Source organism: Triturus cristatus, chromosome 10 (assembly GCF_964204655.1).
Source record: "Triturus cristatus chromosome 10, aTriCri1.1, whole genome shotgun sequence".
Lineage (NCBI taxonomy): Eukaryota > Metazoa > Chordata > Amphibia > Caudata > Salamandridae > Triturus > Triturus cristatus.
In genome coordinates this window covers 13,001,989-13,026,647 of record NC_140593.1, presented here as the reverse complement: position 1 = coordinate 13,026,647, position 24,659 = coordinate 13,001,989, and the positions used below count along the sequence as shown (strand labels likewise).

The 24,659-nt window shown below is 57.9% G+C and overlaps 1 non-coding gene and 2 pseudogenes across 1 annotated transcript; all 3 read right to left on the bottom strand.

The window, feature by feature from the left end:
- Nucleotides 1–3,714: 3,714 nt before the first annotated feature.
- On the bottom strand, nt 3,715–5,823 carry LOC146788725 (28S ribosomal RNA; annotated as a pseudogene).
- A 413-nt stretch (nt 5,824–6,236) lies between these two features.
- On the bottom strand, nt 6,237–6,383 carry LOC146788724 (5.8S ribosomal RNA). Its single transcript, XR_014970273.1, has one exon. It is a non-coding gene; the product is annotated as a 5.8S ribosomal RNA (ribosomal RNA).
- A 989-nt stretch (nt 6,384–7,372) lies between these two features.
- Nucleotides 7,373–9,176, bottom strand: LOC146788723 (18S ribosomal RNA; annotated as a pseudogene).
- Nucleotides 9,177–24,659: the final 15,483 nt, after the last annotated feature.

Sequence of the window (24,659 nt, the reverse complement as noted above, 5' to 3'; positions counted from 1 at the left end):
GGCGCGCAGGTGCAGACACCAGGCTCGTCAGCCCAAAGTCGCTCGAAAGAGCTTTAAATAATTTACGTAGTGGGTCGCGACACTGCTCGTCATACTAGCAAATAACCCCAAAGAATTCTGGATAATGTAGTGGCAGCGGTGAGTACGCCTACGCCACGAGTATGTGAAATAATGCCATCCCTGGACACGTGTTTCGAGGTAATTGCCTCTCGTCAGCAGGGAGCAGGTAGGTATGCGGGGTGCCGAGTAGACTGCCAAAATATATAGGTAAAGTACCTTTCAAGGCGCGCAGGTGCAGACACCAGGCTCGTCAGCCCAAAGTCGCTCGAAAGAGCTTTAAATAATTTACGTAGTGGGTCGCGACACTGCTCGTCATACTAGCAAATAACCCCAAAGAATTCTGGATAATGTAGTGGCAGCGGTGAGTACGCCTACGCCACGAGTATGTGAAATAATGCCATCCCTGGACACGTGTTTCGAGGTAATTGCCTCTCGTCAGCAGGGAGCAGGTAGGTATGCGGGGTGCCGAGTAGACTGCCAAAATATATAGGTAAAGTACCTTTCAAGAGACGCGCAGGTGCAGACACCAGGCTCGTCAGCCCAAAGTCGCTCGAAAAAGCTTTAAATAATTTACGTAGTGGGTCGCGACACTGCTCGTCATACTAGCAAATAACCCCAAAGAATTCTGGATAATGTAGTGGCAGCGGTGAGTACGCCTACGCCACGAGTATGTGAAATAATGCCATCCCTGGACACGTGTTTCGAGGTAATTGCCTCTCGTCAGCAGGGAGCAGGTAGGTATGCGGGGTGCCGAGTAGACTGCCAAAATATATAGGTAAAGTACCTTTCAAGGCGCGCAGGTGCAGACACCAGGCTCGTCAGCCCAAAGTCGCTCGAAAAAACTTTAAATAATTTACGTAGTGGGTCGCGACACTGCTCGTCATACTAGCAAATAACCCCAAAGAATTCTGGATAATGTAGTGGCAGCGGTGAGTACGCCTACGCCACGAGTATGTGAAATAATGCCATCCCTGGACACGTGTTTCGAGGTAATACCCTCTCGTCAGCAGGGAGCAGGTAGGTATGCGGGGTGCCGAGTAGACTGCCAAAATATATAGGTAAAGTACCTTTCAAGGCGCGCAGGTGCAGACACCAGGCTCGTCAGCCCAAAGTCGCTCGAAAGAGCTTTAAATAATTTACGTAGTGGGTCGCGACACTGCTCGTCATACTAGCAAATAACCCCAAAGAATTCTGGATAATGTAGTGGCAGCGGTGAGTACGCCTACGCCACGAGTATGTGAAATAATGCCATCCCTGGACACGTGTTTCGAGGTAATTGCCTCTCGTCAGCAGGGAGCAGGTAGGTATGCGGGGTGCCGAGTAGACTGCCAAAATATATAGGTAAAGTACCTTTCAAGGCGCGCAGGTGCAGACACCAGGCTCGTCAGCCAAAAGTCGCTCGAAAGAGCTTTAAATAATTTACGTAGTGGGTCGCTACACTGCTCGTCATACTAGCAAATAACCCCAAAGAATTCTGGATAATGTAGTGGCAGCGGTGAGTACGCCTACGCCACGAGTATGTGAAATAATGCCATCCCTGGACACGTGTTTCGAGGTAATTGCCTCTCGTCAGCAGGGAGCAGCTAGGTATGCGGGGTGCCGAGTAGACTGCCAAAATATGTAGGTAAAGTACCTTTCAAGGCGCGCAGGTGCAGACACCAGGCTCGTCAGCCCAAAGTCGCTCGAAAGAGCTTTAAATAATTTACGTAGTGGGTCGCGACACTGCTCGTCATACTAGCAAATAACCCCAAAGAATTCTGGATAATATAGTGGCAGCGGTGAGTACGCCTACGCCACGAGTATGTGAAATAATGCCATCCCTGGACACGTGTTTCGAGGTAATTGCCTCTCGTCAGCAGGGAGCAGGTAGGTATGCGGGGTGCCGAGTAGACTGCCAAAATATATAGGTAAAGTACCTTTCAAGGCGTGCAGGTGCAGACACCAGGCTCGTCAGCCCAAAGTCGCTCGAAAGAGCTTTAAATAATTTACGTAGTGGGTCGCGACACTGCTCGTCATACTAGCAAATAACCCCAAAGAATTCTGGATAATGTAGTGGCAGCGGTGAGTACGCCTACTCCACGAGTATGTGAAATAATGCCATCCCTGGACACGTGTTTCAAGGTAATTGCCTCTCGTCAGCAGGGAGCAGGTAGGTATGCGGGGTGCCGAGTAGACTGCCAAAATATATAGGTAAAGTACCTTTCAAGGCTCGCAGGTGCAGACACCAGGCTCGTCAGCCCAAAGTCGCTCGAAAGAGCTTTAAATAATTTACGTAGTGGGTCGCGACACTGCTCGTCATACTAGCAAATAACCCCAAAGAATTCTGGATAATGTAGTGGCAGCGGTGAGTACGCCTACGCCACGAGTATGTGAAATAATGCCATCCCTGGACACGTGTTTCGAGGTAATTGCCTCTCGTCAGCAGGGAGCAGGTAGCTATGCGGGGTGCCGAGTAGACTGCCAAAATATATAGGTAAAGTACCTTTCAAGGCGCGCAGGTGCAGACACCAGGCTCGTCAGCCCAAAGTCGTTCGAAAGAGCTTTAAATAATTTACGTAGTGGGTCGCGACACTGCTAGTCATACTAGCAAATACCCCAAAGAATTCTGGATAATGTAGTGGCAGCGGTGAGTACGCCTATGCCACGAGTATGTGAAATAATGCCATCCCTGGACATGTGTTTCGAAGTAATTGCCTCTCGTCAGCAGGCAGCAGGTAGGTATGCGGGGTGCCGAGTAGACTGCCAAAATATGTAGGTAAAGTACCTTTCAAGGCGCGCAGGTGCAGACACCAGGCTCGTCAGCCCAAAGTCGCTCGAAAGAGCTTTAAATAATTTACGTAGTGGGTCGCGACACTGCTCGTCATACTAGCAAATAACCCCAAAGAATTCGAGCGACTTTGGGCTGACGAGCCTGGTGTCTGCACCTGCGCGCCTTGAAAGGTACTTTACCTATATATTTTGGCAGTCTACTCGGCACCCCGCATACCTACCTGCTCCCTGCTGACGAGAGGCAATTACCTCGAAACACGTGTCCAGGGATGGCATTATTTCACATACTCGTGGCGTAGGCGTACTCACCGCTGCCACTACATTATCCAGAATTCTTTGGGGTTATTTGCTAGTATGACGAGCAGTGTCGCGACCCACTACGTAAATTATTTAAAGCTCTTTCGAGCGACTTTGGGCTGGCGAGCCTGGTGTCTGCACCTGCGCGCCTTGAAAGGTACTTTACCTATATATTTTGGCAGTCTACTCGGCACCCCGCATACCTACCTGCTCCCTGCTGACGAGAGGCAATTACCTCGAAACACGTGTCCAGGGATGGCATTATTTCACATACTCGTGGCGTAGGCGTAATCACCGCTGCCACTACATTATCCAGAATTCTTTGGGGTTATTTGATAGTATGACGAGCAGTGTCGCGACCCACTACGTAAATTATTTAAAGCTCTTTCGAGCGACTTTGGGCTGACGAGCCTGGTGTCTGCACCTGCGCGCCTTGAAAGGTACTTTACCTATATATTTTGGCAGTCTACTCGGCACCCCGCATACCTACCTGCTCTCTGCTGATGAGAGGCAATTACCTCGAAACACGTGTCCAGGGATGGCATTATTTCACATACTCGTGGTGTAGGCGTACTCACCGCTGCCACTACATTATCCAGAATTCTTTGGGGTTATTTGCTAGTATGACGAGCAGTGTCGCGACCCACTTCGTAAGCTGTTCACCTTGGAGACCTGCTGCGGATATGGGTATGGCCCGGTGTGAGATTTTCACCATCTTCCCCAGATTTTCAAGTACCAGCGAGAGCTCACTGGATGCTGCCAGAACTGCGATGCTTTCCAAGTCTTGGGCCCCTCTCTCGGTACGAACCCATTCCAGGGCTCCCTGCCCTTCACAAAGAAAAGAGAACTCTCCCCGGGGCTCCTACCGGCTTCTCCAGGATCATTTGCATTACCACACTGGATGCCGCGAGGGCGCCCATCTTCGCCACTCTGGGTATGGGGATCTGAACCCGACTCCCTTTCAATCGGCCGAGGGCAAAGGAGGCCATCACCCGTCCCTTCCGAACGGCGCTCGCCCATCTCTTAGGACCGACTGACCCATGTTCAACTGCTGTTTACATGTTACCCTTCTCCACTTCGGCCTTCAAAGTTCTCAGTTGAATATTTGCTACTACCACCAAGATCTGCACCTTTGGGGGCTCCACCTGGGCTCTCGCCCCGGGCTTCCGTGCGCACCGCAACGGCCCTCCTACTCATCGTGGCTTAGCCCCTGCGGCTCTCAGCACCGGCGATGGCTGGGTTTGTGCCCGACGCTCCAGCGCCATCCATTTTCAGGTTACACACACCTTAGCGGATTCCGACTTCCATGGCCACCGTCCTGCTGCCTATATCAACCAGCACCTTTTTGGGGTCTGAAGAGCGTCGGCATTGGGCGCCTTAACCTGGCATTTGGTTCATCCAGCAGCGCCAGTTCTGCTTACCAAAAGTGGCCCACCAGGCACTCGCATTCCATGCCCGCCTCCACGCCAGCAAGCAGGGCTTCTTACCCATTTAAAGTTTGAGAATATGTCCCAAGACCTCTATTCATTCGCTTTACCAGATAAAACTGGGGGCTCCGAGCGACAGCAAACCTGAGGGAAACTTCAGAGGGTACCAGCTACTAGAAGGTTCGATCAGTTTTTCGCCCCTATATCCAGGTCGAACGACCGATTTTCACGTCAGGACCGCTACGGATCTCCACCAGAGTTTCCTCTGGCTACGCCCTGCCCAGGCATTGTTCACCATCTTTCGGGTCCTATCACGAATGCTCATGCTCTACCTCCCAGACGGAGCAGGCGAGACGGGCCGGTGGTGCGCCTGCCGCTGGAAGCGTGGTGGGATTCCACCTCAGCCAGCGCGTAACGGCCCTCACCTTTATTGCGCCACAGGGTTTCGATCGGCCCTCCAACTCGTGCCAGTGTTAGACTCCTTGCTCCGTGTTTCAAGACAGGTCAGGTGGGTAACAGATATACCTGCAGACCCCTGGCGCCCGGTGTGGGCCTCCCCGCCTGGCCGCACGACACGATCAGGGCACACTGAGAACAGTCCGCCCCAGTCAACAGTCACGCCAGGAGCAGGGGGCCCAGTCCCCCCTTCAACCGCCCCGGCGCACCCCGAGGGGTGGCTGGGGATGGGTGCCCAGGGAGGGCGCGGAGGAGATCGAGTCTCCCTCGGCCCCGCGGACACGGCAAAGCTGCTGCCAAGAGGGCTGCCGAGGGCCACCTGCCACCCCGAAGCCTTTCCAGCCAACCCAGAGCCGGTCTCGGTGCACCACTGCGGAGGAAATGCACCCTGCAGGGGCCGGGTAGGGCTTGGGCGCCAGTCCCGCTGAGGGGATCCGGAACTCCCGGGCCACTGACCTTCCCGCCATGTTGAATCCTCCGGGCGGACTGCACGGACCCCACCCATTTACCTCTCAACGTTTTCACGCCCTCTTGAACTCTCTCTTCAAAGTTCTTTTCAACTTTCCCTTACGGTACTTGCCTGTATTTAGCCTTAGATGGAGTTTACCACCCGCTTTGGGCTGCATTCCCAAGCAACCCGACTCCGAGAAGACCTGATACTGGTGTGCCAGGGGCCACTACCGGCCTAACACCGTCCACGGGGTGAGCCTCGATCAGAAGGACTTGGGCCAAATGAGGAATCCTGGTTAGTTTCTTTTCCTCCGCTTAGCAATATGCTTAAATTCAGCGGGTCGCCAAGTCTGATCTGGAGCCGGAGCATCAAGGGGGTTGCTGGGGAAGGCCAGGCCCCTGTCGGAGCAGGGGCTTGGCATTCCAGGAGCGTGAACCCTCCTTCCACGGATTGGATCTGGAGGGGTTTCGCCCATCCCGGGATGCCGGCCACGGAGGTGGGCACCTGAGGCACGTGCGTGCAGGTAGCCGGTGGGACACCACAGACAGCCATGGGCAGCATGCAGCCAGGCACCACGGGGACCCGGACCAGTCACCAGACCCCTTCTCGGGAGCCAGGTGCGCCGTCGGCATACCTCCGTTGCAGGACCCAGCGAGGGACCCTGCCAAGGGCGATCGGGGGAGTCTGACCATGTGAGGGACGAAGGGAAGCAGAGCTAACCCTGTGACGGCCCCAGCTGCATCCAAGGGGAAACCCCGGGGTGATTGACGATCGAGCGACCCTCAGACAGGCGTGGAGGAACCCGGGGCCGCAAGGTGCATTCGAAGTGTCGATGATCAATGTGTCCTGCAATTGATACTAATTCTCGCAGCTAGCTGCGTTCTTCATCGATGCGCGAGCCAAGTGATCCACCGCCAAGAGTCACAGGCAACTTTTTGAAAATGTTCACCCACCTGCGGGCGTAGGAGAGGTGGGAAGAAGGCTACGCCATCCGTCCACCACCTGCGCGGCGAGACGGCTCAGGTGCCCCATTCAAGGCTTACCCTCTGGGAGTCAGACTGCACCGTTGGGAGAAAAAAGCATTGCCAGGTGCTCGGCACAGGAGTCCCCCAACCCTTCCGCAGGCAAGGAAGGGGGCTCCCGGTGCATCAGGAGCAGGCAGCTCCACACCCGCCAGACCGGGAGGAACCGCACAAGTCTTCAAAACCCCTCAGCCCAGCTGCACGGGACCGGGTCAAACCAGGTACCTGGCAACGAGGGAGGGTCGCCCCACCTGCGCCTCAGCCATCCATCGCTTGTGCGGGTCCGAGCCGCTCACCAAGCTGGCTTGTACAGCCCACCCCACCCTTGCCCGTGCCAGAGGTGCCGGAAGGGAAGAGCCAGGCAGCTCCCCATCCCGCACGCCTCCCACCGAGAGGAGCCGGGGGTCCCGTCGCAGGCCCTCAGATCCTTCTCTTCCAGGCTGCCCTGCCACATGAGAAGGGCCCAACCTCAGTCGCCCGGATCTCGGTAGGGCAGGGATGTTGGGTGCAGGAGGTCCCAGCCAGCAGCAGGTCCTTCTAGGGGGTGTGGTACCAGCCCACTGCCATTTGGTTTCCCCTCACCGCAGGGGTGGTGCCGGGTGAGCTTGGGTTCCATCTCAGGAGGGCCTACCACTGTGCCCCTCCCAGAGAGGTACAGGAGATGGGGGCCACCCCCGTCCCCAGTCCCTCGCGCATCGGTCTGTTCCTCCCTGGCAGTAGAGGCCCACCGAAGGCCCGATCCTCACCCAAGCACCCCATGCGGCCGCGGACAGCTCCACCAGCCGGGGCACGCCACGGCAGGGATGGGCCCTGTGCCTATGGTGTGTGCTTGCAGGAGGCAGCTGAGGGCTTCAGGCTGGCGCCGTCGGTTGCTCGGGCCGGTCCGCCGTTAATGATCCTTCCACAGGTTCACCTACAGAAACCTTGTTCCAACTTTTACTTCCTCTAGATAGTCAAGTTTGATCATCTTCTCGGCACTCCGCCAGGGCCGTTGCCGACCCCGGCAGGGCCGATCCGAGGACCTCACTAAACCATCCAATCAGTAGTAGCAACGGGCAGTGTGTACAAAGAGCAGGGACTTAATCAACGCAAGCTTATGACCTACACTTACTGGGAATTCCTCGTTCATGGCAAATAATTGCAATCCTCAATCCCTATCACAAACAGGGTTCAGGGGGTCACCCGTACCTGTCGGTGAAGGGTAGACACATGCTGATCCGTTCAGTGCAGCACACGTGCAGCCCCGGACATCTAAGGGCATCACAGACCTGTTATTGCTCGATCTCGAGTGGCTGAACGCCACTTGTCCCTCTAAGAAGTTGGTCGCCGACCTCTGAGGGTCGCGTAACTAGTTAGCATGGAGGAGTCTCGTTTGTTATCGGAATTAACCAGATAAATCGCTCCACCAACTAAGAACGGCCATGCACCACCACCCACAGAATCCAGAAAGAGCTATCAATCTGTCAATCCTTTCCGTGTCCTGGCCGGGTGAGGTTTCCCGTGTTGAGTCAAATTAAGCCGTAGGCTCCCCTCCTGGTGGTGAACTTCCCTTAATTCCTTTAAGTTTCGGCTTTACAACTTTTTAACTATACTCGCCCCGGAACCCAAAGACTTTTGTTTCCTGGAAGCTGCTCGGCGGGTCATGGGAATAACGCCGCAGGATCGCTAGTCGATTTCGTTTATAGTCGGAACTACGATGGTATCTGATCATCTTGATCCTCCGACTTTCGTTCTTGATTAATGAAGACATTCTTGACAAATGCTTTCGCTTTGGTTCGTCTTGCGCCGCTCCAAGAATTTCACCTCTAGCGGCACAATACGAATGCCCCCGGCCATCCCTCTTAATCATGGCCCCAGTTCCGAAAACCAGCAAAATAGAACCAGAGTCCTATTCCATTATTCCTAGCTGCGGTATTCAGGCAACCGGCCTGCTTTGAACACTCTAATTTTTTCAAAGTAAACGCTTCGGACCCCCAGGACACTCAGTCAATAGCATCAAGGGACGCAGAGAGGCAGGAGATGGGACAGGGAGTAGCTCGCCTCACGGCAGACTGCTAGCTCAATCCCAAGATCCAACTACGAGCTTTTTAACTGCAGCAACTTTAATATACGCTATTGGAGCTGGAATTACCGCAGCTGCTGGCAACAGACTTGCCCTCCAATGGATCCTCGTTAAAGGATTTAAAGAGTACTCATTCCAATTACAGGGCCTCGAAAGAGTCCTGTATTGTTATTTTTCATCACTGCCTCCCCAATTCAGGATTGGGTAATTTGCACGCCTGCTGCCTTCCTTGGATGTGGTAGCAGTTTCTCACGCTCCCTCTCCGGAATCGAACCCTGATTCCCCGTTACCCGTGGTCACCATGGTAGGCACAGAAAGTACCATCGCAAGTTGATAGGGTAGACATCCGAATGTATCATTGCCGCCACGGGGACGTGAGATCGGCCTGAGATTATCTAGAGTCACCAAAGCAGCCGGGCGAGCCCAGATTGGTATTGGTCTCATAAATGCAAGCATCCCGATAGGTCAGCGCTCGTCGTCATGTATTGGTTCTAGAATTACCACAGTTATCCAAGTAACAGATGGAGCGATCAAAGGAAACATAACTGATTTAATGAGCCATTCACAGTTTCACTGTACGGTCCGTGTGTACTTACACGTGTGTTAGACGGCGACCTCAGAGGAGCCCGGAAAGGGGTCCTGACTACCCTGAGACCCACCCTCGAAGTATCGTAGCCGGGCACTGGCGGGAGACTCCCCAGGGGGAGGAATCTCGTATCTAGGATCGTACTTCTGGCACCACACGACACAGAGTGACCACACCGTGTGTTCTTAGAAATCAATCTTTATCAAGTAGGTTATCACTGCAAATATGTACAAGGAGAGCACGGGCTCAATGAGTCTCGGAAGGGGTAGGGGGTAGCGGGACAGTCTCTGGCAAAGGTTCAAGGCAGGGACGTATCCGGCGCACAGCTCACAATCCTCGAGCTGGGGGATACGTTGTTGTAGTCGGGGTCCGGCGGGACCGTGAGAGTCTGTCGGAGCCGCGAGTCACTCAGCGGGCTCAGGTACAAGTTCGGAGGTCTTACGATCTTCAGGGAGCCGCGAGTCTCTCAGCGGGCTCAGGTACAGGTTCGGAGGTCTTACGATCTTCAAGGAGCCGCGAGTCACTCAGCAGGCTCAGGTACAAATTCGGAGGTCTTACGATCTTCAGGGAGCCGCGAGTCACTCAGCAGGCTCAGGTACAAGTTCGGAGGTCTTACGATCTTCAGGGAGCCGCGAGTCACTCAGCAGGGCTCAGGAGGGTCCAAGTTCCAGGAGCCGCGACCACGTCGGCAGGCTCTCGTTGTTCCAGCGTCGAATCTGCCGGACAGACCCAGAGCACCCCTTGTTATAGGTCGACCCCTCTTTGATGTCCGGAGTCTGTGCAGGCAGGGGTCTTGTCACCTGGGGGTCGCTTGTCGGGATTTCCTGTCATTGTCTTTTGATCCTTTCAGGGCCGGGTCGGGAGGAGTCCCAGACACCCAGCAGGCATGGAGCCAGCCCTCAGGGAGGCCGGAGGGCCGATCGAAACCCATCGTCCCAGGGGAGTTCAGAGGTGCGATAGAAACTGCTCCTCCCTCTCTCATCCCCTGGAAGCGTGATGTTCTCCAGCCGGAGTGGCGCCTCTAGGCCCGGGTCGCGCTGGGGCCGGGCGGCCATCTTGGTGCATGAAGTGGGCACGCGGGCCCGGGGTGGCCGAAAGGAGAGAGGCCATGGACGGGGATGTCCGGGTCGGGTGCGTGTGTCCTGGTGGGGAGGGTCGGCTGGGCCGTGTGCTTGGGGCTGCAGGTACCAGGTTTCGGTGGTGCGGGGGCACGTAGGGCCATACTACGAGGCCGGGTCCAACACGCGTCCCCCCCAGCTGAAAGCCGGAGAGAACTGCCCATCATCTTGGGGGGTTCTCTTCGCTGAGGCGGAAGAACCAGGAGAGGCCGTCAGCGTTGGCGTGGTCCGTACCAGGGCGATGTTCTACGGTGAAATCCATCCCCTGGAGGGAGATTGACCACCGCAGTAGCTTGGGGTTTTCTCCTCGCATCTGCATGAGCCATCGCAAGGGCCGATGGTCAGTTTGGACTCTGAAATGGGTGCCGAACAGGTAGGGTCGTAGTTTTTTGAGTGCCCAGACCACGGCAAAGGCTTCGCGCTCTATGGTGCTCCATCTCTGTTCTCGGGGCAACAGCCGCCGACTGAGGAAGGCGACGGGCTGGTCTAGGCCTTGGTCATTCACTTGGGACAGGACGGCCCCAATGCCATGCTCGGAGGCATCGGTCTGGACTATAAACTCCTTGGAGTAGTCGGGAGCCTGGAGGACGGGGGCAGTACACATGGCTTTCTTTAGGGCATCGAAAGCTTCCTGGCAGGCAGCCGTCCACTGCACTTTCTTTGGCTGTTTTTTAGACGTGAGTTCTGTGAGGGGGCCGACAAGGCTGCCATACCCCCGAATGAATCTTCGGTAGTAGCCAGTGAGTCCCAGAAAGGCTCGGACCTCCGTTTGGGTGATGGGTGGTTCCCAGGCCAGGATGGCGTCGATCTTTGGCTGTAGAGGGGCGACCTGGCCGCTCCCGACCTGGTGCCCCAGGTAGACTACGGATCCTTGCCCGATCTGGCACTTGCTGTCTTTTACTGTGAGGCCTGCCTGGCGCAGGGCGGTTAGCACCCTCCGGAGGTGCTGGAGGTGCTCACTCCATTCTGAACTGAAAACAGCGATGTCGTCCAGATATGCCGCGCTGAACTGCTCTAGCCCGGCCAGGACTCTATTCACCAGTCGCTGGAAAGTGGCCGGGGCATTTTTCATTCCGAAGGGCATTACGCGGAAACGGTAGTGCCCATCGGGGGTGGAGAAGGCGGACCGCTCCTTGGCCCCCTCGGTGAGCGCAATCTGCCAGTATCCGCAGGTGAGGTCGAATGTGCTGAGGAACAGGGCTGCCCCTAGTCGGTCAATGAGTTCGTCGGCTCGTGGAATGGGGTGGGCATCGGCTCGGGTAACGTCATTGAGCCCCCGGTAGTCCACGCAGAATCGGAGCTCGGGGGCGACACCGGGGGCCGCTGCCTTCGGGACCAGGACCACGGGGCTGGCCCAGGGACTGTCAGATGGCTCGATCACCCCCAGGGTCAACATCTTCGAGACTTCCGCTTGAATGCAGGACCGGACCCGATCAGGAACTCGGTAGGCTCAGTGTCTCACCGGCGGCCTGTCCCCGGTGTCCACGTCATGAACACACCAGTCGGTGACCCGGGGGGTCAGGGAGAAGAGGTCGGAAAATTGTCTTAGGAGCTGGCGGCAGTCCGCTTGTTGCTGGGCAGTGAGGGCTGGGGAGAGGTTCACTCCTTCCACGGAGCCATCCTGCTCCTTGACACACAGGAGGTCCGGGAGGGGATCAGACTCATCTTCGGCCCCGTCATCGGTGGCCAGCAGGAGGCTCAGTTCTGTCTGCACGAAGTGAGGCTTGAGGCGGTTCACGTGAAGGACCCGGAGGGGATCCCGAGGCGACTGGACGTCCACCAAGTATGTGACTTGACTCTTCCGCTCAACCACTTTGTAGGGCCCAGTCCACCTGTCCTGGAGGGCGCCAGGCTTCACGGGGGCCATGACCCACACCTGCTGGCCCGGCTGGAACTCGACCAGAGTGGCATTCTGGTCGTACCAGCGCTTCATCTCTTCTTGGCTTGCCTCCTGGTTGGCCTCGGTCAGTTCTCGGAACTTCCTGGTCTGGTTCCGGAGGGCCAGGACGTACTGGAACACATCTCGGGGGGTGGTCTGGGGTGCTGCCTCCCACCCTTCCTTAACCAAACTGAGGGGACCTCGGACGGGGTGTCCATAGAGTAATTCAAACGGGCTGAACCCTAAGGACTTCTGGGGGACCTCCCGGTAAGCGAACAAGAGGCAGGGGAGCAGGACGTCCCACTTACGCCGGAGGGGCTCTTCTAGGCCAGCGATCATCCCTTTCAAAGTCCTATTAAACCTTTCTACTAGGCCGTTCCCTTGGGGATGGTACGGGGTGGTGAACTTATAGGACACCCCACATTGTTGCCACAGGGACGTCATATATTTCGAGATAAAATTAGTGCCGCGATCGCTCACGACCTCGCGGGGAAAACCCACCCTGGAAAAGATCCCCATCAGGGCCCGGCCCACCACGGGGGCCATGATGGTGCGTAGGGGAATAGCCTCAGGATAGCGGGTGGCGTGATCCACTAGGACCAAGATGAAACGGTGACCTTGGGAGGTGGGGGGGTCCAGTGGTCCCACGATGTCGATTCCGACTCGTTCGAAAGGGGTACTGACGACCGGGAAGGGTTGGAGGGGAGCCTTGCGCTTCCCCCCACTCTTCCCACTAGCCTGGAACGTGGGGCAGGACTTGCAGTGGGCTTCTACCGCTGCTCTCATTCTAGGCCAGTAAAAATGGGTCACGAGACGGCTGTAGGTCTTGTCCTGACCCAGGTGGCCGGCGAGGGGGACGTCGTGGGCTAAGCCCAGGAGGAAGTCTCGGAAGCGGAGGGGTACCACCAGTACCCGTCCGGATCCCAGCTCCACCGACTTCTGCTCACTGTACAAGATGTTATTTTCCCAATAGATTCGGTGCGTCCCGGTCTGGTCACCTGCGGCTTGGCCCTCGGCCTGGCGCCGCAGCCCGACCAGGGAAGGACAAGTGGCTTGCTCCCGGCAAAATTCTTCCCGGGTGGGCCCGCCCTCGTGGCGCCATTGGGCCAATTCGGGTAGATCTCCCAACTCGGGGACCGGGGCGGGGTCGGATGGTGCGGGTTCGTCGCTGGCGACGGACCCTTCTGATGGGGGGACGGGAGGACCCTCGGCGGGGACTGTTCTGGTCTCTTCGATCGGGGTGCTTTCGACTTCTCTCCGGGGAGTGAGTCGGGCTGACATAGATCGGGTGGTGGCGCACACCCACTCGGGGAGTCCCATCATTCCTAGGTGGGCCTTGCGCTCGACGTGCTTCCAGGGAGAACTCTCCAGGTCGTTCCCTAAGAGGCAGTCGACCGGCTGGGAGGTTCTTACGGCAACCTTGAGTTTACCTATCACCCCTCCCCACTCAAACGGCACCAGGGCTACCTGACACATACTTTCTCTATTGTCTGCGGAAATTACGGGGCAAAAGACGTTGGGGAGGATCTGCTCCTCGGGGACTAGGTGCCTGAGGACAGCGGTAATACTGGCCCCGGTGTCCCGCAGGGCCTCTACTTGGTGGCCATTGATCTTGAAGAGCTGCCCGTATTTCTTTGTGTTGGAGGGTAGGAGGCTACCAGGGATCATCTCCCTATCTCCCAGGGATACTAGGGCCATCGCTGCGGGTTCCCACTCCTCGGTTTCCTCAACCTCCTCCCCCAGGGCTACGTTGGCTATCTGTCTCGCAGGGGTGGTAGGGGAGACTTGGGTGGCCATGGGGCACTCTGGGTCATTGGTGTAGTGCCCGGGGGTCTGGCAACGGAAACACGTGACGGTCACCCGGTGTCCCCGTCTCCCAGGGGGCCCTGTCACTGGTGGGGGGGGCGCCGGGAAAGGTGGAGGTTGTGTTTTCGGGGGGCTAGGCTGGGACTCTCTCGGCCCTCCCTGGTTCCCTCCCCCTCTCTGGCGGGGTGGTCCCTGACTGGCTCGGGGGTACTCTCCTACCATGCCCCGGGAGACCCGGGTGTTGGTCCAGCGGTCGGCCTCCACAGCCAGCTTCCTGGGATCTGTGAGCTTGCTGTCAAGCAGATGCTGACGTAGTTCTATGAAGCAGTTCGCAGCCAGGTGTTCCCACAACATGAGGTCGGTGAGTTCGGCCAGGGTGGTGACTTTGCTGCCCTTTATCCACCCATCGAAGGCCCGACTGAAAAAGTTTACATACTCCACCCAGGTGGTGCCCGGGATCTTCCTGCAGTCCCGGAATCGCTGACGGTATATTTCTGGGGTGAGGCCGTATCTTGTGAGTAGAGCCTCTTTCATGTGGCTGTAGGAGGTCTGCAGGGAGAGGGGTAGGTCGAGCAGGGTGTCCCTTCCTTCGCCCAGAAACCGCCCCCACAACCCCGCCCCCCAGTCCTTCTGCGGGACTCGATGGGAGGTCATGGCGACCTCGTAGGCCCTGAACCATTGTTGAATGTCATCGTTTTTATAATATTCTTTGACCACGTCCTTGGGGATGTGGACCTTCTGTTCCGCTGGGGAGGCCGTCTCTCGGTTTCCCAGGGCCTCCCTTCCTCGTTTCTGGCCTTGAGCTCGAGTTCCTTCAAGCTGCGTTCGTGCTCCAGTTGGAGCTTCCTTCCTTCGTGCTCCCGTTGGAGCTTCTTTTCTTCCAGTTCGCCTTGTACACGCATTTGTTCTACTGCTAGCTTTTTTTCCGCTAACTTCAATTCGCCTTCGATTTTGAGTTTGGCTAACTCGAGTTCATGATTGCGACTTCTCTCTCTGTCCGCGAGTTCTTCCGGGGATAGGCCCCCATCTGGTACGATGCCTCGCACCTGATTGCTGCTGCTTTCACTTTGGGGGGGTTCGGCTTCGTCGGGGCGCTCCCCCGTGCCTTCCGGGCGGGAGGCCCCGGTATCCACCCAAGTTTTCAGTGCTTTCTGCAAATCTTCTTTAGTGTTGAGACCGGTGGTAGCGATTTTAAGTTCTTTGCAAAATTGCTTTAGCTCTTTGTGTGTGTATTCTTCTAGATGCTCCACCTGGAACACCCTGTTGGCGTTGGTTTCTGCGGGGCTCATGGCGCTTCCTTCTGCCATCTTTGTCGGTAGTGCGTCCGTCGTTCACGGTACGATCTCTAGGTGATGGACCCGAATCCCGTCGCTTGCCACCAATGTTAGACGGCGACCTCAGAGGAGCCCGGAAAGGGGTCCTGACTACCCTGAGACCCACCTTCGAAGTATCGTAGCCGGGCACTGGCGGGAGACTCCCCAGGGGGAGGAATCTCGTATCTAGGATCGTACTTCTGGCACCACACGACACAGAGTGACCACACCGTGTGTTCTTAGAAATCAATCTTTATCAAGTAGGTTATCACTGCAAATATGTACAAGGAGAGCACGGGCTCAATGAGTCTCGGAAGGGGTAGGGGGTAGCGGGACAGTCTCTGGCAAAGGTTCAAGGCAGGGACGTATCCGGCGCACAGCTCACAATCCTCGAGCTGGGGGATACGTTGTTGTAGTCGGGGTCCGGCGGGACCGTGAGAGTCTGTCGGAGCCGCGAGTCACTCAGCGGGCTCAGGTACAAGTTCGGAGGTCTTACGATCTTCAGGGAGCAGCGAGTCTCTCAGCGGGCTCAGGTACAGGTTCGGAGGTCTTACGATCTTCAAGGAGCCGCGAGTCACTCAGCAGGCTCAGGTACAAATTCGGAGGTCTTACGATCTTCAAGGAGCCGCGAGTCACTCAGCAGGCTCAGGTACAAGTTCGGAGGTCTTACGATCTTCAGGGAGCCGCGAGTCACTCAGCAGGGCTCAGGAGGGTCCAAGTTCCAGGAGCCGCGACCACGTCGGCAGGCTCTCGTTGTTCCAGCGTCGAATCTGCCGGCCAGACCCAGAGCACCCCTTGTTATAGGTCGACCCCTCTTTGATGTCCGGAGTCTGTGCAGGCAGGGGTCTTGTCACCTGGGGGTCGCTTGTCGGGATTTCCTGTCATTGTCTTTTGATCCTTTCAGGGCCGGGTCGGGAGGAGTCCCAGACACCCAGCAGGCATGGAGCCAGCCCTCAGGGAGGCCGGAGGGCCGATCGAAACCCATCGTCCCAGGGGAGTTCACAGGTGCGATAGAAACTGCTCCTCCCTCTCTCATCCCCTGGAAGCGTGATGTCCTCCAGCCGGAGTGGCGCCTCTAGGCCCGGGTCGCGCTGGGGCCGGGTGGCCATCTTGGTGCATGAAGTGGGCACGCGGGCCCGGGGTGGCCGAAAGGAGAGAGGCCATGGACATGTCCGGGTCGGGTGCGTGTGTCCTGGTGGGGAGGGTCGGCTGGGCCGTGTGCTTGGGGCTGCAGGTACCAGGTTTCGGTGGTGCGGGGGCACGTAGGGCCATACTACGAGGCCGGGTCCAACAACGTGCATGGCTTAATCTTTGAGAAAAGCATATCCTACTGGCAGGATCAACCAGGTAGCCGCACCTGCTGAAGGGGTGGGTTCGGGGGGCTGGGTGCCCATCTCCCCGACTGGACAACCTTCGCGCACCCCTCCCTCTCGGGAGCCTGTTGGGTGAAGGAGCCCACCCGCCTGGGTGGGAAGGCTCACTGGCGGGGTGGAGAGGTACGCTCGCATGGGTACCGGCAGGCCCAGCCATCTCCCCCGGAAGGGAGAGGTGGGCTAAGGCACAGCCTGAGCGAGACGCAGGGGGTGCCGGAGCCTGGCGGCGGCGACACCCCTCAGAACAATTGTTCCGAGCTGCTGTGGAAATGTGCTGGGCAGAGAGGGGTGACGGCATGGCGCATGGGGCATACGAACCTGCTGGGCAGAAGCATCTGAGGGCTTGGCACCACCCGACCCCTTCCGCTCGGGTCAGTACACTGGGGGAAACGAGCTGCTGGGGCAGCTCAGCCTTTGCTCTGCTGGGTAGAGTGAAGGGCCACTTGCCAGGCGGCAAGCCCTCGAGTCAGACAGTCCATGTGGGGAGGAAGCTCCTTGCTTGAAACAACAGCCGAGGCTGGCCAAGCAGTCCATCCCTAAATGGACCGAGAGTGCCCAATAGAGCAGAGTATGGCCAAGGCATCCCCTGGCAGGCTGCCCTGCTCAGGAGGGATGCCGGCTTCACATCCTGCCTGCTCCCGGGGCGAGCAGGCTCAAAGGAAAGGCCCATTGGGAAGGGGCTGAGAGGCAGGCGCAGACCTGGGCCCCTGGGGACCCTGGTGGGCAGGCCCGGGTGCTGCATTCCCCATCTCAGAATCACCGGACCTCACGGAGGTCTGACCGAGCAAACTCAGAGAAAAAGGACCATCGGGAAGGGGCTGAGAGGCAGGTATGTACCCGGGCCCCTGGGGGCCCCGGCGGGTGAGCCTGGGTGCTGCCTTCCCCTGTCTCAGGATCGCCAGACCTCGCGGAGGTCTGACCCAGCAAACTCGATGAAAAAGGACCATCGGGAAGAGGCTGAGAGGCAGGTGAAAACCCGGGCCCCTGAGGACCCCTGCGGGCAGACCAGTGTTCTGCCTTCCCCTGTCTCAGGATCACCGGACCTCGCGGAGGTCTGACCCAACAAACTCGGAGAAATAGGACCATCGGGAAGAGTCTTAGTGGCAGGCGCAGACCAGTGCCTCTGGGGGCCCCGGCGGGTGGGCCCAGGTGCTGCCTTCCCCCGTCTCAGTATCGCCGGACCCCACGGAGGTCTGACCAAGCAAACTTGGAGAAAAAGGACCATCGGGAAGGGGCTGAGAGGCAGGTGCATACCCGGGCCACTGGAGGCCCAAGCGGGCAGGCCCGGGTGCTGCCTCCCTTGACTCAGGATCGCCAGACCTCGCAGAGGTCTGACCCAGGAAACTCGGAGAAAAAAGACCATCGGGAAGGGGCTGAGAGACAGGTGCGTATCCAGGCCCCTGGGGGCCCTGGCGGGCAGGTCCGGGTGCTGCCTTCCCCCGTCTCAGTATCACCAGACCTCATGGAGGTCTGACCGAGCAAACTCGGAGGAAAAAGGACCATCGGGAAGGGACTGAGAGACAGGTGCATCCCTGGGCGCCTAGGGGCCCCGGCGGGTGGGCCCGGGTGCTGCCTTTCCCTGTATCAGGTTCGCTGGACCTCGCAGAGGTCTCACCCAAAAAAGTCAGAAAAAAAGGACCATCGGGAAGATGCTATGAGGCAGGTTCAGACCAGCGGCCTGGTGGGCCCCGGCGGGCAGGCCCAGGTGCTGCCTTCCCCCATCTCAGTGTCGTCGGACCTCACGGAGGTCTAACCGAACAAACTCGGAGAAAAAGGACCATCGGGAAGGGGCTCAGTGCCAGGCACGTACCCGGGCCCATGGGGGCCCCGGCTGGCGGGCCTGGGTTCTGCCTTCCCCTGTTTCAGGATCGCCAGACCTCACGGAGGTCTGAACCAGCAAACTTGGAGAAAAAGGACCATCGGGAAGGGGCTGAGAGGCAGGTGGTTACCCGGGCCCCTGGGGGTCCCGGCAGGCGGGCCCGGGTGCTGCCTTCCCCTTTTTCCGAATCGCCGGACCTCACGGAGGTCTGACTGACCCTCTCCCTAGTAATCTGGAGGAAAATTGCCCCCTTTCCTGTAATCCGAGCACACGAGGTGACAGAGGGGACCCAAGGCGGGAATGTACATGACCTCCTGGAGCCCTTGCTGGGATCTGGGAGGCATATGAGCCCTCATCTGGACTTCCAGATAAGCCCGGCCATCTGGTCACCCCATTGGAAAGCATTGCGGGTGACCAGATGGCTGAGGGGATAGGGGAAACCAGATGGCTGACGGGATAGGTGTGACAAGACGTCCGAGGGGATAGGTGTGACCAGATGGCCAAGGGGAAAGGGGCAACCAGATGTCCAGGTTCGAAAGGGAAGCTATCTGGTCGCTCTGTTCCCCAATGAAAGAGTGAGCGGGTGCCAGGGCATGGGGGACCAGCCATGGAGGCTGCGAGGGGGACCCGATGGGCCCTCTGAACCGGGGCCCGTGGACACCTTGCCAAGCAGGGGAGGCCTGCACGAGACCAAGGGACCCCAGCTGGGTGATGGGGCCCTGGGCCGGAGCACCCGACCCGGGACCCGACAGGTCCACAGGACACAGACGGGGCTCCCAGGCCCAGAGGTGCAGGGGACGCCTCCCCGTGCCCTCTGGACCCCGTCCCGGGCACCCTGCCATGCGGCAGGACCGAGGACGGAGCACGGGGTGGGGAGGCAACCCACCCGAGACCCTCAGGGGCACCTGCTGGAGCTCCAGAACCCAGCCAAGCAAAGGGAGGCTCACTGTCCTGGGCTTTTTTGCAGTGTGGCATGCTGGGGGATGGGGTCCAGGCCCAGAGCACCCGACCCAGTGCCCGGTGGGGCCCCTGGACCCAGCCAGGGTTCCCAGGCACAGAGGCGCAGAGGAAGCCTCCCCGGGCATGCTGGACACCATCCCTGGCACCCTGCCACGCAGCAGGACCGAGGACAGAGCCCAGGGAGGGGAGGCCGCCCTCCCCAGGGCCCTCAGGGGCCACGGTCAGAGCTCGTGAACCCAGTCAAGCAAGGAGAGGCTCCCCAGGCACAACGGAACCCCGTCCCAGGTCTTTGGCAGAGGGGCAGGCAGGGGATTGGGCCAGAGCACCCGACCCAGTGCCCGGTGGGGCCCCTGGACCCAGCCAGGGCTCCCAGGTCCAGAGGCGCAGAGGAAGCCTCCCCGGGCATGCCGGACACCATCACTGGCACCCTGCCACGCAGCAGGACTGAGGACAGAGCCTGGGGAGGGGAGGCCACCCTCCCCGGGGCCCTCAGGGGCCACGGTCAGAGCTCGTGAACCCAGTCAAGCAAGGAGAGGCTCCCCAGGCACAACGGAACCCCGTCCCAGGTCTTTGGCAGAGCGGCAGGCAGGGGATTTGGCCAGGGCCGGAGCACCCGACCCCGGGCCCGGTAGGGCCCCTGGACCCAACCGGGGCTCCCAGGCCTGGAGGCACAGGGGAAGCCTCCCCAGGCACGCCGTACCCAATCCCGAGCACCCTTCCACATGGCAGGACCGAGGACGGAACCCAGGATGAGGTTGCCCCATTGGAAAGCAAGTCCCAGCTTCCGAACCCTAGCCAGGCTGGGAGAGCCTCCCCGGGCCACAATGAACCTCTGTCTCCAGAGCTCAGACCCTTCGATGGCTTGCAGGATGGGGGGCTCACGAACCCCGTGGCCCGCCGGAGAGAGCTCAAGCCCCAGGCCCGGTCCCAACTTCTGAACCCTAGCCAGGCTGGGGAGAGCCTCCCCGGTCCCCAATGAACCTCTGTCTCCAGCGAACAGACCCTCCGATGGCTTGCAGTACAGGGGGTCACGCACCCTGGAGCCCGCCAGACAGAGCTCAAGCCCCGGGCCCTGCTTCTGAATCCTAGCCAGGCCGGGGAGAACCTCCCTGAGCCCCAGTGGACCCCCTTCCCCAGCACCTTTGCCCTCAGCTGGCATCCAGGACGGGGGAGCTCCCATACCCCAGGGCCTACCAGACGGAGCTCAAGACCCGGGCCCTGTCTCAGCTTCCGAACCCAAGACAGGCCGGGGAGAGCCTCCCCAAGACCCTCGCCCCCAGCACCGGGACACTAGGCTTGCTTGCTGGTTTGGGGGCTGCCATACTCCGTGGCCTGCCAGACGAGACCCGGGCCCTGTCCAGGCTTCCAAACCTTAGCCAGGCTGGGGAGGGCCTCCCCGGGCCCTGATGGACCCCCGTAACCAGCGACCAGAACCTCCGATTGTGGGGAGGAAGCTCCTTGCTTGAAACAACAGTCGAGGCTGGCCAAGCAGTCCACCCTAAACAGACAGAGAGTGCCCAAACGATCAGAGTACGGCCAAGGCATCCCCTGGCAGACCGCCCTGCGCGGGGGGATGCCGGATTCACATCCCTACCTGCTCCCGGGGAAGCAGGCTCAATGGAAAGGCCCATTGGGAAGGGGCCGAGAGACAGGAGCAGACCCGGGACCCTGGGGGCCCCGGCAGGCGGGCCCCGGTGCTGCTTTCTCCATCTCAGTATCGCCGGACTTCACGGAGGTCTGACTGAACAAACTCGGAGAAAAAGGACCATCGGGAAGCGGCTGAGAGGCAGGTGCATACCCGGGCCCCTGGGGGCCCCGGTGGGCGGGCCCGGGTGCTGCCTCCCCCTGTCTCAGGATCACCAGACCTTGCGGAGGTCTGACCCAACATACTCGGAGAAAAAGGACCATCGGGAAGAGGCAGAGAGGCAGGCGCAGACCCGGGCCCCTGGAGATTCCGATGGGCTGGCCCGGGTACTACTTTTCCCCGTCTCAGTATCGCCGGACCTCATGTAGGTCTGACCGAGCAACCGCAGAGAAAAAGGACCATCGGGAAGGGTCTGAGAGACAGATGCGTACCCAGGCCCCTGGGGGCCCCGACGGACGGGCCCGGGTGCTGCCTTCCCCTGTTTCCGATTCGCTGGACCTCACAGAGATCTGACTGAACCTCTCCCTAGTAATCCGGAGGAAAATTACCCCCTTTCTTGTAATCTGTGCACACGAGGTGACAGAGGGAACCAAAGGTGCGAATGTACCAGACCTCCTGGAGCCCTCGCTGGGATCGGGGAGGCAAATGAGCCCTCATCAGGACTTCCAGGCAAGCCCAGCCATCTGGTCGCCCCATTGGAAAGCATTGTGGGAGACCAGATGGCCGAGGGGATAGAGACGACCAGATGGCCAAAGTGATAGGTGCGACCAAATGGCCGAGGGATAGGTGTGACCAGATGGCCGAGCGGAAAGGGGCAACCAGAAGGCCGGGCTGGAAAGGGAAGCTATCTGGTCACTCTGTGCCCCAACGAAAGAGTTACGGGTTCTGACCACTAGGGCTCTAGTGTTCTGTACCCATAAGCTGACGAGCGCTTCCAGTATGAGATCGCTTTTGACCTTATCACGTGAACATCTTGACTCACAACCTCGTATCCACGCTGGATTTTAATATTTGTCATTGTCCTTTTTCCTTCTCACAATCGAACTACCCGCCCGTTACAGTGCACCAATTGAGTCTGAGGTTCATCATTACTCATAACTGTAGGAAACGAGAATTTATATCTATCATAGACCACCTATATTATGATCTCAGTGCCCTGCACCTGTACATTAATCATATAAATGTCTTCTTACTCGCAACTGTTAATACATACTGCATTGTATTGTTTATCATTATTTTTAACCCTTTTCCATTTTGTATCAACCGAACTGTTCACACCTTACGAGATACTTATCATAATTGTGGCTTAGCATTGCTTTGTTAAACCCCTGGGCTCGCTATTGTTAATACATGTTGTTTTGTAAATGTCTGTATTGCTTTTTAACCTTTTGACCATCTTTTCATTTAATGTATTGCCCGCATAATATATTAATTGCGTGACCATAACACTCTCTTCCTCATCATGGGTTTTCCGAGTAACCATTTCTGAATAGTTGCCCGGTTTTGAATCTTTCCACTCTGTTCCTTAACATACCGGCACCGTCAATCTCACGTTGACGTTTCAATTTCATTTAAGCGTCCTCGCGGTGAACGACATTTTCCCGCTACCAGCGAACAGAAACACCACACGGATGCCGAAATAGAGCAGTCCAAGGTATTTTAAATAAACCCCTCTCCCCTCGCCCCCATCCGTATATCCTCTCATTTCTGCATCCATTGATGCCGAGATAGTTCTTAGATTTAATCATGCTCCCTTAATCTCATTACAGCTGGGTTTGACTTCCAGCCTTTAGAGACACGTACACCTTCCAAACGGATTCTGTCTTCTACTTGAAGGTAAAACTGTCGCGCTAAACCCCCCCCTTGCCACCTCCCCTCACCCTTCAGAGTATGACTTGCAATGCATACCTCTGTATTCTATTGGAATTTAATGCGATTTTGTTTTTAATTTTTCAGCCACTGATTCATAATGTATCCGTAAGCTGTCTATTACTTTGGACACAGGAACCTTGATCCTGATCCCCTATGTCCTTCATTAAAGGAACCCCGCAACACGAATGATAGCAGGTAAGCCTACGTGTAGGCCTTTAATTGTAATTAGTATATATTTCTCAGTGCAACACCCTCATCACCCTTTTATTATCTCTAGGCATATGAACGAGTCTAGCACCTACCTAGGTTGCCCCTTCTGTCCTGATGAAGATCCGCACGGCCAAGGCTTAAACCACCCTTAAGGCCATATAGACGGGTCGAAACGTCGACGCCCCCAGTTCAACTGCCTGGGACACGGCACTCCCCCACGTGCTATACTAAGAATTGTTTTCTAGTTCATTTTCAAAATGTATAATTCAGTTTGTATACTCTCAAACGTGTCCAGGCCTCATAGGACATTGATTGATAACCAGTCCACTTTAGAATTTTGTCAAAAATTTTCCTATGTCACATCGCTCTGAATTCTTTCCTCTTTCACTCATTCACCCTTAAGCACCCTTGCTACATGCACGTTCCCTCTGGAGCAACCTTGACGACAACAAGTGTCAAAACTAAAGATTATAAAATAAATGTATGGTGATTATGATTTGGGTTGTTGCATTTTCGTGTTTATGTTGAATATTGTATTTAATACCGAGAGCTACTAAATCTATTCTCTTTGGCTCTTAATTAAGTGAATGATATCACTGAGTAAGGGCCTATAGCACCTTCTGTTAATAAAGGTCCAGGACCATTGTTTTTTGTACCGTAATTACACCCAGGTCCTTGACTATTGGGTTACCCCATTTTTGTAATGGCTACCAACGAAAAAGTGTGCGGGTGCCAGGGCATGGGGGACCGGAGGCCCAGGGACCCATCTGGGACCCAGCCATGGAGGCTGCGAGGGGGAGCTGACGGGCCCTCCGACCCGGGGCCCACGGACACCTTGCCAAGCAGGGGAGGCCTGCATGTGACCGATGGACCCCAGTCCTGGGCCCTTGGTGGAGCAGCAGGCCGGGGGACCGGGCCCAGGGCCGGAGCACCCAACCCAGGGCACGATGGGGCCCCAGGCCACAGACGGGGCTCCCAGGCCTAGAGGCTCAGGGGATGCCTCCACGGGCCCTCTGGACCCCATCCCGGGCACCCTGCCACGCGGCAGGACCGAGGACGGAGCCCCTGGTGGAGAGGCCACTCTCCCCGGGGCACTCAGGGGCACCGGCCGGAGCTCCAGAACACAGCCAAGCAAAGGGAGGCTCCCTGGGCAAAACGGAACCCCGTCCTGGGTCTTAGGCATTGTGGCAGGCTGGGGGACGGGGCCCAGGGCCGGAGCACCCGACCCGGTGCCCAGAGGGGCCCCTAGACCCACCTGGGGCTCCCAGGCCCTGTGGCACAGGGGAAGACTCCCCGGGCCAGCCGAACTTCATCCTGGGCACCCTGCCATGCAGCAGGACCAAGGACAGAGCCTGGGATAGGGAGGACGCCCTCTCCAGGGCCCTCAGGGGCCCCGGTCGGAGCTCCTGAACCCAGTCAAACAAGGGGAGGCTCCCCAGGTACAACAGAACCCAGTCCCAGGCCTTTGGCAGAGCGGCAGGCCAGGTGACGGGGCCCAGGACCGGAGCACCTGACCCAGGGCCTGGCGGGGCCC